Source organism: Saimiri boliviensis, chromosome 15 (assembly GCF_048565385.1).
Source record: "Saimiri boliviensis isolate mSaiBol1 chromosome 15, mSaiBol1.pri, whole genome shotgun sequence".
Taxonomy (NCBI): domain Eukaryota; kingdom Metazoa; phylum Chordata; class Mammalia; order Primates; family Cebidae; genus Saimiri; species Saimiri boliviensis.
The window spans coordinates 15,095,355-15,107,940 of record NC_133463.1 but is presented as its reverse complement, the minus strand read 5'-3'; the positions used below and the strand labels follow the sequence as shown (position 1 = coordinate 15,107,940).

Genomic DNA, 12,586 nt, shown 5'->3' with positions numbered 1-12,586 from the left:
TCCTCAAAAAGCAAAGCCATGGGGATTAGATCCTCCTCCTGCACTCCCAAAGTACATACACACTTAGACTTGAATTAAGACAAGCTGTGTCAGGGAGGAAATAGTAAGACAGATATTCTCAGGAACTGTCAATAGGAATAAAAGTTGATACAGACTTCCTGAAAGACATTTTGCTCAGTACCCCACTGAAGTAGAGACAAAGATCCTGAAACAGTTGATCCTGCAGCAATAGCACATTCTCTTTGCAACACCTGCCTGGCTGTGCTACAGCAAGAGGTTAGTACCAACAGGCACAGGAGAGCTCATGCTCTCTACTTAGAGCCAAGCAGCTGGGAGGAACTAAGAAGGACAGCAGAAAGATCCATCTCACTGTAAGGACTGTCCTTCTTGGCACCTGGCTGCTCTGCTTTATAATTCTCAACCTTGTGCAGTGGTTCTTAGCCAAAGCTGCGGGGTAGGCTACATGCCTAAGAATGATGAGTAGATTGTCTGCCAAATTTAAGACCTGATATAGTCATCTGATGAAGTCAATATTATATATATAATTGCACTTTAGGTTCTGGGGTACACGTGCAGAACATGCAGGATTGTTGCATAGTTACATACATGGCAATGTGATTTGCTGCCTCCATCCCTGTCACCTGTATCTAGCATTTCTCCCCATGTTATCCCTCCCCAACTCCCTACCCCCCCACTGTCCCTCCCTTACTCCCCCCAATAGACCCCAGTGTGTGATGCTCCCCTCCCTGTTTCCATGTGTTCTCAGTGTTCAACACCCACCTATGAGTGACAACATGTGATGTTTGATTTTCTGTTCTCGTGTCAGTTTGCTGACACAAGATGAGAATGGTGGTTTCCAGAAATTCCATTTGACCCAGCAATCCCATTACTGGGTATATATCCAAAGGATTGTAAATCATTGTCTTATAAAGGCACATGCACACGTATGTTCATTGTGGCACTGTCTACAATAGCAAAGACCTGGAACCAACTCAAATGCCCATCGATGACAGACTGGACAAGGAAAATGTGGCACATACACACCATGGAATACTATGCAGCCATAAAAAATGATGAGTTCATGTCCTTTGTAGGAACATGGAAGTAAATCTTTTAGTTTTCCTTTTGATGTTTATGTCATTTCTGTGTAGTACAGCTGCCTAGTCTCTGAACTCTGTTTAATACAAAGTGGTCATTACACAAAACCGTATTTTAGCAAAATTTTCTTAAGAATTACACTATAATAAAATTTTCTGAAATTTTTAAAATTAATTTATGATTTGTGTAAATTTATCTGAAAAATGTTCTAATTCCTATTTTCATTCTATTTTGATAATATACAGATCATTTACTTCTTCTTGAAATTTGGATAATCTTAACATAAACCTTCAAACTTAATCCAAAACACATCCTTTTAGATGGCTATTTGAGTAGTTTCTCACAATGTCACAAAGCCTAAACTTGTAAAACATGCCACCCTTATTTTTAAAAGGCTACATAAACTCAATATTTTATGTTATTTCTGTGTCTTATGTATTACTGATTGCTTACAGCCATGACTTCAGAAAGAAAATACAACATTTTCATGAAAAATAATCTTGGTGAAGCCTAGGCCTTATTATTCTGATACTTAAACATTAAAATGCATAACATGGAAATACCAATTACAGTTTTAAAATGAATGCTTGGCTGTGAAGTACCAGTTGACTATATAATTGTCATCACCCTTTAAGTTGGGTACAATCAGATCTGCTGAGGCATGAGTTTAAGTGGGCATAGCAGTAGTCCATTGGCTGGTGAAATTATGTATCTGGAGCTGGGCCTGAGTAGGTCCAGAAAGCCTGAATAAACTACAATTTACCCTCTGCTCACACCCATGACTCATAAGAGATTTCCTACAACAGAATGATGGGGTAAAGGAACTCTGGCCTGGCTCATTGATGATATGTTACTGTTAGCTAAAAGTTGACTGCTGATATATGACAGCTCCACTCCTAAAATATAGTAGGAAAGGGAAATGCTCTCAGGTGACATGGTCGTGGACTGTAAATTTGGTTACCTACTTTATATGTAACTAGAAGTGTTCTTCACTGTAGATATGCATACATTATTGGGTGATGGGAAATGGTTTGGTTGGTTGAACATTGGTTTCAAAGGAATAAGATTGAAAAAACAAGGACTGACATCTGGAGATGGCCTTTGTGGTTGGACCCATGGGAACAAATGCAAAATATTGTAATCTTTGTGTCACATATTAATGTCCATTGGAGAATTTCTCCCAAAGTTGGAGCTCCAAACCACCAGGTGATAGGAAGAGTCTTCCTATGAATGCCAGCCAGCATTTCTTCTTGATTATCTAAGGACTGCTATAAGGAAACCATGAATTGAGTAGCCATAGTAGCAGAAGGAAAATCCATAAATGCATTTAATAACACAGTCTCCTTCTCTACAAGATTTATCTATTGGCCACTATGAAATGTACAACCCATTAGTGGCAAAAACTTACACTGGGCCCTCTCTATGACACCATTACTTGAGAATACCATCTGGCCATTTATTGGTAGGTAAATTACATAAGAATTTTTACAATCTGAAGAGCTGTGATTTCTTTTTATCAAAAGTAACCCCTTCTTCCAGAGTTCTTCCCTGGGTGGGAGAGACCAGGTAGCAGGACTTTGCAAAGATGTACCTGAGCTACGAATGTGAAACTGCACATAATATTGCCTCACTGGAAAAGACATATTTTACAGCAAAGGAAGTATACTAATAATGACACCTACATGGAATTCATGTACTCAGTCACCCAGATGCTGTCAGCTTGAGACAGATGAAACTGCCTGCTATAGTCTTACTTAAAATACAAGCTTAACATGAATACTAGGGGTCAAGGTGTTGACTTATAGAATGCAGTACATGCACTGAATCAATGGCTAGTACATATATATATATATATATATATATATATATATATATATGTAGTGTTGACTTATAGAATGCAGTACATGCACTGAATCAATGGCTATAGTACATATGTACTAGCCATTGATTCAGTGCATGTACTGCATTCTATAAGTCAACACTACATATATATATGTAGTTCCTTTAGTTATACTGCTTGTGTCTTGAAACCAAAAGATAGAAGTAAGGCTGGCTCCTTTTACCATCACTCAGTGACCCACTTGTAGAAGTCATGCTTCCCATCTCTGCAACTTTAGGCTATGTAGTGTTAGAGAGCCTGTATCCCAGGAGGGAAATGCTTCTGCTAGAGAACATGTTAAGGGTACAATTAAACTTGAAGCTACAACCTTCACTGGTTCATACAGCACTCTTCAAGCCAGCAGATCTATGAGCAAATAAAGCAGTTGCAGTGCTAGAGGAAGTTAACATCCATGATTACCATAAAGAGTCAGATTGCTGCTTAACAATGGGGACAGAGACAGGTAATACTCAAGGGATTCAAAGAGACATTACTTGATGCTTTTACCTCTAGTTATGAGAGTAAATTAGATAATACAGTAGACATGTCCCTAGAACACTGAAAAATGTAATAATTTAGACAACTCTAAAATGAAGATTTGCATCATTCCATGAGACAAGTCACCCAGAGTCAAAGAATTGCTAAGGGTGAGGGGAATCTCAGTGCATGGTAGAAAGGGGAGATGGCAAACATCAGTTGCAGCTGCAGGACCACCTACAGCAATGGGAGCAATAACCAATCTCTTAGCCTACTTGCATTAAACTTTCAGAGGGTGCAGCTAAATGTTCCCAGAAAGGTTAAGATCAAGACCTTAGACATGGCAGTGAGGGGACAGAAGAAAGGGGACTCATCTATTCAGGAATATGAAAAGAAATAATTCTTTAAAAAATTATTATAATGAATCACCTGTACCTGCAAAAAGAAGCAGTTTCTACAGTTTATAAATATAGATTATAATTAACATGTTCTCTTGTGATATGCATACACATCAGCAAGTGCTTTACTGTAAAATTAAACCTTAAATCATCTGTAATATGTAACCTATGATTAAAAAATGAAGGCGTTGAGTGAACTCTATATGCAGTTAATATTAGCATTTAATGTATCATTAATCACTTCATTATTTTAGAAAATAAAAATATGCCAAGCCAAGATGCTCAGCTTCTTGACAACTATGCAGATAGTTGATGATGATGATGCTGATAATAAGGAAGAATTATTATTTATTTATGTAGCACTTATTATAATCCAGACTTTTCTGATCTCTCCCTCTCATCATCATCATCTACTTATTATCCTAAGCTTTACAAGCCTATTAAGTAGATGTATATAATAATTCTAATTAATTCCCAATTCCCAGATTAGGAAGATGATATCTAAATCAGTCAGATAGTTGCCTGTGATTCAACTCAAAATATATACGTTTCAAAATACATGATCCTAACCCTACACACTGAATGATTGACTTGAAAGTGTGCTGGGTAAATGCCCTGGTCAGTCTCTGAATTTCCACTCTGATAATATTTATAAATTATTAATGATAAACTACTACTGTATATACATTAACATGTTTCCTAATATTTCTTGATTTTTCTTATTACTTCTAACCTAAAAGAAACAACATTTCATGTATCATAGTTAAATACTGACTTCTGACTAAGACCCTGAAACAAAAGGAACAATCAGAGATTTCATAAAATATAGTTCTTTTCACCTATATCAAACTCATAGAAAAGCTTTTTAATCCTGTTTATATGGTAAATTACATTTATTGATATCTGTATGTTTAACCAGCCTTGCATACCAGGAATAAAGCCTAATTGATCATGGTGGGTTAAATTTTTTTCATGCTGTGGGAATTGGTATTCTAGTACTTTGTTGAAGATTTTTGTATCTATGTTTATCTGGAATATTGGCCCAAAGTTTTTGTTGTTATTGTATCTCTGACATATTTTGGTGTTATGCTGATGCTAGCTTCGTAGAATGACTTAGGGAAGGGCCCCTCTATCTCTATTTTTTGGAATATTTTCAGTAGGATTGGTACTAGCTCTTCTGTGCATGTCTGGTATAATTCAACTGTGAATCCATCTGGCCCATGGTTTTTTTTTTTTTTTTGGTTGGTAGGTTTTTTGTTTTTTGTTTTTTGTTTTCCTGACTCAATTTCAGAGCTTGATTTTGGTCTATGCATGGTTTAAAATCTCTTCCTGATTCAGTCTCAGGAGACTATGTGTTTACAGGAATTTATCCATTTTCTCTAAATTTTCTAAATTGTGTGCATAGAGTTGTTAATAGTATACTCTGAGGATCTTTTTTATTTCTGTGGGATCAATTGTAATGTCATTCTTTTTTTTTTTTTTTTTTTTTTTTTTTTTGAGACGGAGTTTCGCTCTTGTTACCCAGGCTGGAGTGCAATGGCGCGATCTCGGCTCACTGCAACCTCCGCCTCCTGGGCTCAGGCAATTCTCCTGCCTCAGCCTCCTGAGTAGCTGGGATTACAGGCACGTGCCACCATGCCCAGCTAATTTTTTGTATCTTTAGTAGAGACGGGGTTTCACCATGTTGACCAGGATGGTCTCGATCTCTCGACCTCATGATCCACCCGCCTCAGCCTCCCAAAGTGCTGGGATTACAGGCTTGAGCCACCGCGCCCAGCTGTAATGTCATTCTTATAATTTCTGATTGTACTTATTTGAATCTTCTTCTTTTATTCTTTGTTAAGCTAGCTAGTTGTCCATCAATCTTGTTTATTTTTTTCAAAGTACCAATTCTTGGTTTCACTGATTTTGTATCAATTCTTGCATCTCAATTTCATTAGTTCTCTAATTTCAGAGCTACCATTCAACCCAGCAACCCCCTTACTGGGCATATACGCAAAGGAAAATAGATCATTATACCAAAAAGACACATATACTTATATGTTCATTGCCTTGTTATTCACAACAGCAAACCCATGGAATCAGCCTAAGTACCCATCAGTGGCAGATGGGCGAAAACAAAAAAGTGACATATACACACCATGGAATACTATACAGCCACAAAAAAAGAATAAAATCATATCATTTGCAGGAGAATGGTTGGTGCTGGAGGCCATTATCCTAATTAGGGGCAGAAATTAATGCAGGGACAGGAAACCAAGTACCACGCATTCTCACTTGTAAGTGGGACCTAAACATAGAACACACATGGGCATGAACATGGGAACAGTATACACTGCAAACTACAGAGGGGGACATGAAGGTGGAGGACGTGGGTCCAAAAATTACCTATTGGGTACTATGCTCACTACCTGGGTGCAATGTACCCATGTAACAAACCTGAACATGTAGTCCCGGTATCTTAAAAATAGTTGAAAAACATCAAAACTCATTAAAAACTTTAAAAAGTTGCTTAACATTGGAGGATAACATTTTTCTGCTTGAAATCATGTGTGTATAATTTTTGAATATTTATAAAAAGTAAGCCAGGAATATAAGGTAGTAAACAAAAAAATGCTAAACTATACGGCCACAATATAAAATTTTCTGAATTTTTATTTAGTGTTAAATAAATAATTTTTAAAATTTGTAAAGGAAAGTATTTTTAAAAAAACTTTGAAGTTGAATATTTTTCTTCTTGGCCTTAGCAAACAACAAAATAAATTTTTGAAAACTAAAGATAAAATAGTATCTTAAATGAAATTTAATTTTTTTAACTATATAGTATAATATTAATGAGTATTAACATCTTGGGGAATGGAAAAACTTTCTAAGTATAATGGTAATAAAAATGTAACCATAGACCTCTAAAATTCCAATCAATAAGAAATAGTATAAGAAAAATACTTAAAATGAGTACAACAGATAATATAGGCTAGGCACGATGGCTTATGTCTATAATCCCAGCACTTTGGGAGGCCAAGGCAGGAGGATCACCTGAAGTCAGGAGTTCAAGACCAGGCAGACCAACATGATGAAACCCTGTCTCTACTAAAAACACAAAATTAGCTTGGCCTAGTAGCATGTGCTTGTAATCCCAGCTACTCAGAAGAATGAGTCAGAGGAATCGCTGTAACCCTGGAGGTGGAGGTTGCAGTGAGCTGAGATCATGCCATTGGACTCCAGCCTGGGCAACAAGAGAGAAACGCCATTTCAGAAAAAAAAAAAGTTAACATAGTTATTATCCAGAAAGCCCTTTACAAGAAATGTTTTTAAAAATACTTTTGCGAGAAATAGCAGTAATGTGCAATTGATATAAAAAACTAAATTCATGAAAAATATCAAGCTCACCAGTGATTAAATATTTCTCTGTATAGCAGAGAGTAATAATTCTTCAAAACATTTTTTCTATTTTTTCCCCAATATTTAGTTCCTAGTTATCAGCTAGATCTTGACAAACTCAAAATAAACACTATAATTCCCAGTTTCTCTAACAATTAGATTTGGTTGGGTGACGAATTTCTGACTAATGGATATGAATAGTTTTATAAACAAATTTACTATTTTTTTTAAATAAAGAAGACTGCATTGTTCCCTTAAATAGAAAGGAAATTCTACTTCCCTTTCCTTTTTTATTTTCCTCTATAATGCTGTTTGGACATGGTGATGGCAGTGATGTACTAACTTAGACCAAGTAAGTGAGAGCAAAAGTTTACAACCACAGAAATCTTTGGAAAATCATTGCAGAAAAAGCTACTGCCAGACATGAATGACCTCTACTCCCTCTAAACCACTAAGTGAGAAAAATACAAATGTCTATATTGTTTACAGTACAGTTTTTAAATAATCTCTAAATGCAATTAAACTTTAGTGCTCAATAAGAAACATGTTTATTTTTAATCTTTCATATATTAATGATTTTTAAATTATTGTATTTAATATTAGTGATAGCAATAGGGGTACAGTTATACTCTACAGGTGAGAGTAAAATAACCAGTTCAGTTTTATGGGCTGCGTACTGCACAACTCCAGGGGCTGTGAATATTCACATATATACAGAAACATACCTATTGGCCCTAGGTGGATGTATAAATTTGTACAGCTTTTAAAAATATGTTTTAAAAGCATTGATCAAGAGTCTTAGCAGATTATGATTCCACATAAAATCTACTGTGATAAGTAATGTGATGAATAAGTAAAGCTATATTCAAAATCTTGTGTTAAAAGTTTTATTACCTAAAAGAACAATGGGGAGCAATAATATCTAAAATATGTGGTAAAAATAAATAAAATAGATAGGTTAATATATAGCTCTAATATAGTTAGCAAACTCTATGTAACAGAGTGAGACCCCATCTCTAAACATACAGAGTGAGACCCTAGATCCTATAGGATACTGTAGCGTCTCACTCTGTAACAAGTATGTACTTAGAGAAGGGGTCTCACTCTGTTACCCAGCCTAGTGTGCAGTGGTACCATCATAGCTCATTGCAGCTTCCAACTCCTGGCCTCAAGTGATCCTCTTGCCTCAGCCTCCTGGTATCTACTAGGGACACGTGCCACCATATCTACCAAATACGTGCATGTTATAGAGATGTGATCTCTCTATGTTGTCTAGGCTGGTCTCTAACTCCTGCCCTCAAACCATCCTTCCACATCAGCATCCTAAACCACTGGGATTACAGGCATGAGCCTAAACATTATATTTTAGAAAACTATCTAGTCTTATCAGATAATGAATTCAATGCAATATAATTTTTTCAATTCTTTACATACCATGATCCTAAAAGGTGGAAAAAAGCATCCAAGTATATATATATATGTAAAAATATTGGAAAAATCTATTAAAATATTAAAATATTTAATATTAAAATATTAATATATTTATCTGAGTGGTTGATTTATGAGTTTTTTTCTTTGTTAATGCCTACTATTATTTCCTTTTTTTTTTTTACAGTAAGCATATAATATTTGGAAAGTCAATTAAAATTAATGCCTAAAAGCCCAGTAAAAAATCATAAATTCAAAAATCATTGCAAATGTCTACATTATTACAAACATTCTAATTTGGCCAGTGATTACAGTATCAGCATGGTGGCTAATTTGATAATGACAAAGGAAAATATCTTATTTACAACTGAAACACAGGGAAACATTGCTTAAAACTTATTCTAAATGAATATTGTTCATGAAAGAGTTTCTAGAAAGTTACCTATAGAACAACAGAATTGTCTATTTTAATTTATTTGCGATGATCACATATGAATTTAAGAAAAATTCAATCCCCTTTTCAAATGCAGGATTAGAGACACAAATACCTAACAGAGGAATATGCTTAAGTATTTAGTGTGCATAAAGACTTCACATAAATCAGTATATTCATTAAAATATGTTTTAAGATCCAAATTAAAATGGTATAATGGTATCTCAATGTGTATAAATATTATGCTTTGAAATATAACATTTTAACATTATTATTACAGGTCTTTCTCAGGACCAGTGATAAAGCAAACTTTATAGCCCAGAAAGCAGCAGCTTCCAAATATAAATATATACGGTTTTTAAATAAAAGTGACTAAAGTATTTTACTTGTATTTTTATGAGAAAAATAAAAGATTTATACCTTTAGTGATGTATTTTATTTTCTTAAGTTTGAAAAACAAATCTTGCACATGATCTAACTTTTACGTATTTCTTAAATTTACGTTAAGTGCTCTCCTAAAAGTTCACACACATAGTTCATATATTACCACAGAAAAATTCAGGTGAGGTGAGGCCTTCTCCATTTTAAGACACTGAAAGCATAATCAAAGAAATTATATACATGAGGTAAATAATTAATAGTTGCCCATATCAGTTCAACAAGCATTTATTGAATACTGTGCATGTACTCAGTCACATGTTAGGTACTGGGGATAGACACTAAGTATAAGGAGTGACTTCTCTTTGGAAAAACTTTGGAAAAATATTTTATTAAACACGGTGACTAAGATAAATTATCCTTGATTTTACTGTAGTGAGCCATATTGATCAAGTAACGTAGTATATTCTTATTGGAGAAAGGAGACTAATAAATTTCAAATAATTGGATACTGGTTTAAAATGATTTACAGCCAAGTAATAACTTGTATGGTGTAAATTATTAATAGTTTGTTAGTTAAAAGAAAAGAGACATCAGTGAGCTTCTAAAATGAGAATGGCTCATCAAGAACACTTGAATGTCAAGGCACAGCAAGCTGGTCAAATAGAAACATCCGCTGATGATTGTCTCCACAGGAACACCAAATTGGACCACTATTCACACAAAAAAGCACCTTCATATGAACCAATAACGAGACGAGTAATTATAATACCTGATTTTAACTTCACATCGCTGAAGGTATTGAAGAGGGTAGAAAAGATGACCATGCCACCCCTCTACCACTATCCAGCAGCAGCACCGTAGCATGGAAAATCTATGTACTTAGGGCAAGGAGAGTCCTGCTGGGGCTGAGTGTTTCCCTTCAAGCAAGAGGGTTTCCTTCCAGCCCAGGGTTTGTCTGGAAATGTCACTAGGAAAGCAGGCCCTGGAATAGGGGCCTCAGTATTCTGCCTGGTACTGTATCCTACTGTGGCTGAGCTAATACCCAAGATGGAAGAGAAAGTCCTCTTTATTTTTCCGTCTCTTCTCCTTAAGCAAAAAGAAAGAGCCTCTCCTAAAGCTGCAAGCCGAGTTTTCTGACATTGGGCTAGAGGTGGCAAAAGCACTCCTTTGGCCACCCCTGCTGGCATCTCACTGGGTGGTGGCATCCCCACCAGGTTCACTGGCTCTGAGCCCAGCACAGTACCAAGACTTGATCAGGAATTGCAAGGCTTTGTGGCTTAGGCTCCCTTTCAAATTTAGGTAGGACCACAGAGTACTTTATTAGCCTGTGGTGGTGGCGCTGCCAGATCTCAGGTGCTTATCACTGGGATTAACAATTTTCCTCGTGCTAGAGGTGGCATAAATGTTTTCTCTGTGAGTGTTTGCTGAGTTCTGCTTGGTGTTACCTTCCACTGTGGCAAAGAAGCACTGAGTTCCAATTCAGAGTCCCACAATCACTGCTCTCTCTCTCCTTGCCCTAAGTACATAGATTTTCCATGCTACGGTGCTGCTGCTGGATAGTGGTAGAGGGGTGGCATGGTCATCTTTTCTACCCTCTTAAATACCTTCAGTGATGTGAAGTTAAAATCAGGTATTATAATTACTCATCTCGTTATTGGTTCATATGAAGGTGCTTTTTTGTGTGAATAGCGGTCCAATTTGGTGTTCCTGTGGAGACAATCATCAGTGGATATTTCTATTTGACCTGCTTGCTGTGCCTTGACATTCAAGTGTTCTTGATGAGCCATTCTCATTTTACAAGCTCACTGATGTCTCTTTTCTTTTCACATCTTTTAAGTAATAACAAGAGTGATTTTATTAAACCATAAATCACATCATGCTTGAAATTCTCCAACGGCATCTGAAGGCAATTCATACGAAATTGAAAAACTTCCCCAGGACCTACAACTCCCCACATGAACTATCTCCCACCCTGTCTAAGTCCCTATGACCTAACAATCCACACCTTGGTCACTGCTCCAGCCCCAGTGGGCTTGCTTTCGTCTTTTGCCTGTGCTTAGCTCATTTGTTTTCGGAGCCTCTGCACATGCTGTTACCTCCTACTTGAATGCTCTGTCTTCAAAGCAACACATGGCTATCTCCTTTTCATTGAGTCTCAGCCCAAATCATGACCTTTATCTTGCCTTCTCCATGATGTATATTCTTCACAGCCTTTATCACTTTCTGAAATTATCTTATGTCTTAACTATCTTCCTTACTAGATTCAGGAAAAGGGGACTTTTTCATGGACTTCACTGCTCTATTTCCCATGTAAAGAGACTCGATAGAGTGGTAAAAAGACTTAACCACTCTAATTCCCATGCCTAGAGCAATGCCTGGCTTTTAAAAATGCCCTCTATATTTTTGATGAATAAGTCAATGAATGAATAAATAAATGATACAAGCCAAAAACTGTGCTAGGTGCTTGAAATTCAGAAGTAAAGTAGAAAAACACAGTGTGCACCCCCAACTCTCAGGATCTACTTATTTTCTCCCAAAGGATGTAATGTGTAAAGAGAAGCATGAAGAATAGGAAGGAGTAGCCAAATAGAGAGTGTGGGAAAAAGTCTTCTATGAAGATGGATTAGGAAATACTAATGCCCAGAGTCAAGAAGGAGCTGAGTCTGCTGGAGGCACTGAATGGAGCTGTGCAGCTGTTCTGGAGATGGCACAGAGAAACCAGAATTGAGGCTGGAGGGAAGAAGGCCCCAGATCTCCGAAGGCTATGCGTATGACCCTTGTGAAGAGTTTGAACTTTACCATGGGGAAATGAAAAGGTCTAGAAAGGTTTTAAATAAGGAAGCGATACTATCTCATTAAATCATGATCAAAGCTTGGAATCTGAACTCAGACACTTGCAACTAAGCTACATTTTAATAAAAACCAAAAGTGTAGTCTTATGGGGCTGATGCTTTGGGTTAGGGTAGGGAGGCTTAGTGGTGAATGGCAGGTTCCTAGGAGTATGCATAATTGCTTGTTCAAGATTCACAGTATATCACTCCCCGAATAAATAATATAAGGCTATAACACCAGTGAGAGAGCTGAGTGGTTGCTCAAACAGCAATCTTTATA

The 12,586-nt window shown here is 36.5% G+C and overlaps 1 protein-coding gene across 2 annotated transcripts in view; it reads right to left on the bottom strand.

Moving 5' to 3' along the window:
* Positions 1 to 12,586, bottom strand: part of NKAIN3 (sodium/potassium transporting ATPase interacting 3) — a 644,097-nt gene that overhangs the window by 496,001 nt on the left and 135,510 nt on the right. The gene's annotated exons all lie outside the window — the stretch shown is intronic.